The sequence below is a fragment of the Macrobrachium nipponense genome, chromosome 23 (genome assembly GCF_015104395.2).
Source record: "Macrobrachium nipponense isolate FS-2020 chromosome 23, ASM1510439v2, whole genome shotgun sequence".
Taxonomy (NCBI): Eukaryota; Metazoa; Arthropoda; class Malacostraca; order Decapoda; family Palaemonidae; genus Macrobrachium; species Macrobrachium nipponense.
In genome coordinates, this window is record NC_061090.1 from 10,300,145 (window position 1) to 10,305,631 (window position 5,487).

Consider the following 5,487-nt stretch of genomic DNA (forward strand, 5'->3'; position numbering starts at 1 on the left):
AAATTACTTGTGATGAAGATAGGAACGCTCTACAAAGAGACCTTAACAAAGTATATGATTGGGCAGAGGTAAATAGGATGGTATTTAACTCTGATAAATTTGAATCAATAAATTATGGAGACAGAGAAAGAAAGCTATATGCATATAAGGGACCTAATAATGAGACCATCACAAATAAGGAAGCAGTTAAAGACCTTGGTGTGATGATGAATAGGAACATGTTATGCAATGATCAAATAGCAACTCTGTTGGCAAAATGTAAAGCAAAAATGGGAATGTTGTTACGGCACTTCAAAACAAGAAAAGCTGAACACATGATTATGCTTTATAAAACATATGTTCGTAGTCCACTTGAATATTGCAATATGATATGGTACCCACACTATCAAAAGGATATTGCACAAATAGAGAGTGTACAAAGGTCCATTTACAGCTAGAATAGAAGAAGTTAAGGACCTAGACTACTGGGAAAGACTACAATTCTTAAAATTATATAGTCTGAAAGGAGAGAGAACGCTACATGATAATTCAGGCATGGAAACAGATAGAAGGAATAGCAGAAAATATCATGGAACTAAAAATATCAGAAAGAGCAAGCAGAGGTAGATTAATAGTGCCCAAAAATATACCAGGAAAAATAAGGAAAGCACACAGGACATTAATCCACTACGCACCAGCATCGATAATGCAGCGTCTATCAATGCGTTGCCAGCTCATCTGAGGAATATATCAGGAGTGAGCGTAGATGTGTTTAAGAATAAGCTCGACAAATATCTAAACTGCATCCCAGACCATCCAAGATTGGAAGATGCAAAATATACCGGAAGATGTACTAGCAACTCTCTGGTAGACATTAGAGGTGCCTCACACTGAGGGACCTGGGGCAACCCGAACAAGATGTAAGGTCTGTAAGGTCTGTAAGGGAAATGGGTAAGGGCTAGAGGAGAAGTTTATTCCCATTTCCATATAATTAGAACCACAAAACGTTGTTACATGCTTAATAATGTATTCCAACTGTAACATGAAACGGGAAGTTACATCACTGGGAAGATGACAGGATATCTTTGAAGGATACCGACAATTAGCCGCAAGATATTCTGAAGCTCTTGAAGCGGTGAGTCTAACGGGATTATCCCTTTCCGAATGGCTAAGAAATAACTTGCACGTTTCGATGATGCAGGAACCAGATCTAAAGACAGTCGGTTACCGCGTTTTTAGTGTAATTCTCTCTATTTTTTTTAAAATGCAAGAAAACATACCTTTAAGGCAGTTCTCTTATGTAGTTTAAGTAACAATCATATTAATGTTATTCAGTCTGAGGGTGCACACTGAGTCTAAACACCCACCCATCAAGCCTTGATACTCACAAGTAGCCTGAATACTCACATGAAGTCTACAAACTTTATGCAGTATAAGCACACCAATGAAATCTTAAATATTCAGACTTTAAAGTCTGAATGTTCTCATGAGGTCTAGATATTCTAAAGAGAGTCTAACAAGATCTTATGCAGTTCAAGCACATTATGAAGTTTAAATTCTCTTCAAGGTGACGAATATTTCAGTGAAGTCTGGAGACCCTTAATTATTCCAAAAATGCCGGAATACTTATCGGCTGAGTAAATTATAAGAAACGTGTCTAAACATTCTCATAAAAATATAAAACACTTCAAATTAACTTTAGACCTTACCATAGACTGTTACGCTGTCTTTAGTAAAGACTTTCGAGAAGTCTAAATACATTCGTAAAAGCCTTAATACTTTTAGATATTCGCAAAATTAAATATTCTCAAATTTCGCAGCTGCCTAAATATTCTCATATAGTCGTACTATCAAATGAGCAATTTGAAGTAGTGCAAATGGTCCCCAAAAAAGTATAGTATAGATGCTCTATGGTCATCTAAATGCGCACTCAAAGTCTATCTACTATTTTCTTTATAGCTAAAAGTCTATCTACTATTTTCTTTATAGCTAAAAGTCTAAATTCTCTCGAAAGTTTGTAGGCTGAATACCCTGAAGAACTCCGACGGAGTAACTGAACAATACAGGATGGAACTGCTAACTAATTCTGATGCGAGTCTGATAACAAAAACATGGCTGAAAAATTAGAGATAAATACCTGACTGCAGTTGTGTGGTGTCATGCATGACTCGTCGCTTTCATTTACATAAAATCGTAATTATGCTGAAAAGGTGCACCGACTTTCCTTTAAGAAGGATGAGGATGATGGACGATAGGTTATAAGCCTTTGTTGACGATGCGAAAGATGCTATTAAGGAATATTAACTGCTCAGTGCCACAGGTGCTTCAGTGCATCTGGTCACTGTTTGGATAGTGAGCCCCCGGAAGCATAATTTTCATACAATAGCTCCCAAAACACACTGAATACCACACTTGAATCCACACACACACACATGTAAGTCACATAAGCGGTTAAGACCAGTTTTAAATTCGAGAATAGTTCCTTAGGGCAGCTTGTTTACTGGACATTCGCAGAGACGTTTATATGGGATAAAATGGAAGTTTTCGATACTTTTAGTTCCTCTGATGAGCTTGCGTTGTATAAAATACATGGGTTTAAGGAACACGGGAATTATAGGGTAAAATTAAAATCATATATAATGAACAGGATGAGATAGAAGACCGGAACTACAATGCCAACATATAAAGCAAAGGAAGGACAGAGAATGAAGAAAGGGGATAAGCAGCGCCGCCATATTGGGTGTACGAGGGAATGACAAGTAATATGAAAACAATTGAAAAGGAACTAGAGATTTCTACAAGAAAGGCAAACTCATGGTGATTTACTCAGATAACATTTTGTCTGAACCATTTTTGCTCTAGGAGATAGTTACCTGGTCGAGTTCATTGTGACTACAGCGCAGCACAAGCTGACAATGTCATAGAGATTCTCATACCGGAAACTGATACGACATATTGAGACGCAGATTATTTGAGGGAATTGACAACAGGCTAAGGTTGGCGAAATGAGTTGCCTGATGTCCTTAGAATATAGATAGTAATGGTGCGTATTTATTCAGAGAGTGTATCACTGTCATGATACATCTATTTTGTATATTTCTCCCCATGTCATCCAGAATTTAATGAAAGTTTTCAGGAAATTTTACTCGTTTCCAAGGGCTTCTGGGAGGTGGTACGGCCCGGGGTTCGGGGAGGAGAATGAGGCGAGGTATAGTCTGTATTGTTTTCCCGAGATTTTTCCTCCATTTTCGCCTCTGAATCCAAATAGATTTTTTGCCCTCTTCGAATTTAAATATCATAATGATACGACCGTTTTGCAAGTAATAAGGAGCCCTTGACTCATAATGCTAGTCATCATGACATGACATTAAATTTTAGGCTGTCAGTTTTTCATTTTATTTACTCTCGGTACGTAGCCAGTCCTTGCTTAATTAAGCTTTTTGCTCGCTTATTTAACACTCAATTTATACACATACAGTATATTACAGTACTATATATATATATATATATATATATATATATATATATATATATATATATATATATATATATCGTTTGACCGAGTCAGCATGATCAACTCTGGGACAGAGGTGAGAGCAGATTATCTGAGTCTTAATTCGTAGCTTTGTTTATATCTACATTAATGAATCTGTTAGCTTCGGGTTTCACCGTGACCTATGACCTCTGGATCTCTCAGACCTCCTGTTGTAAGTTTTGATGGGATGAAACAGCTACCGTTAGGCCGAATGCCCCATCTTACTCCGACTCCTGATAAATGCCATGATTAGATCAATAAATCCACAACTAATAAAAATAAAATAAAAGTGAAAATTATAAAATATTAATAAAAATGAAAATAAAAACAATAAAAATCAAAATTTAAAAAAATATAAAATAAAAATAGTGAAAATAATGATATTACGAATAAGTATGATAGAAATAGATATAAGAATTATAATAAAAATAAAAAATAAAATGGGTATATATATATGTTTAAAATAAATCTCTAGTTCCAATATGTGCTCATACATACCTGTGGCCTTGTTTCTCCATTTCAAGAATCATGCCATTATCAATTCTTTTTAATATCACCAATAATCCTTCATTGAAAAGTATTACCATGAGAATTCGCTTATCATTGCAATACATAAACACTTATGCGTTAATCCAGAGAGAGAGAAAGTACGCTAAAAAGGAGTCACACCCTTCATCAACGTGTTTTTTTTTATTTATTTATTTATTTATTTTTTTCACCATTACGCTCGTTCGCCTTATTCTTCACAACTGATGAACTCACCATTGAATTCAAGGCTAAAACTTCTGGCGAGTGTTCCAAGGTGGACTAAAGTAAGGTGACTTGTTCATGCGCAGTTTGGGCTGACTTTGTGACGTCATATAGTAACCTCTGACCTCTTATGTGTCAATGCTTGGGACTTGTATTTTATGAAAAATTTCCTATTACCGATACGTTTTAGGGTTCAATGTCTTTACTGGCGAAGCCGAACAGATATCAAATCAGATCATTGTTTTATTTGCACTGTTTGAACGGGAACTTTCAAATTGGTCACAAAGAAAATTAATGCATTTTTACCTCAGGTTTTGCATTATCTACCATTATAGTACCCACAAGATCTTGTGCATTATTCGGCATTTTGATGAAATCCCTTCATGGTTAGTCTGAGGTTACAAATTGTTAATCCCAAACTAACTTCTATTTTCCGAAGATTCAATTGTCCTTTCTATTTCTTGTTTAACACAAACCTTCATCTGGCGTGTTTCATTGCCTTTTGACATCATTATGATTCTTTATCAGTCCGAAATTCCAGAATTTTTTTTTTAATCAGAAGTTTCACTGCTCTCTCATCTTGTTAGTCAGGAATTATTGTAGTCTATGGGTATACTTATGTACTCACGAGCGCTAAAATACAAAACTGTTGTCTCTGTGAGTCCTCTTGACCTTTTTCCGCCTTGGTGTAACTTGTCACTTCAAGTCATTCGTGCACTTAAATCTTCGTAGACCCAGTGGCACTTTCGGGCGAGGGTTAGCTTAGGATGTACCCATAGTAGTCAGTTAACATTATTCTTTATGCAGGTTCACTACGTTAACTTCGTAGTAAGCGATATACTTTCTTCCTCTTAGGATAAAGAAAATTGTTTGTCAGGAAATCAGTGTGAATTGCAAAGCTTGGCAGTAGACGGAATGAAATACTTATCCATATCGTTATTACTAATATATTATGTAGAGCTGGACTGTAGACAGAGAACTTAGACGGACCAAACAATAATATTCAAGCTAAAGACAAGACTGACAATAAAGACGCGAAAGACGCCCTATTATGTTTATTTCGTGATTTGATAACAGATTCGATCACAGAAATCCCGTTCTTGTTAAGGGTGGTTGGGAGATTTAAAAAAAAAATAAAACGAACTCATGGGAGTGGCAGAAGTGCTCAGTAAGTTTGGTGAGGAGCTACAGAGACTGAGAGGTAAAGTATGGAACTGTGGCCT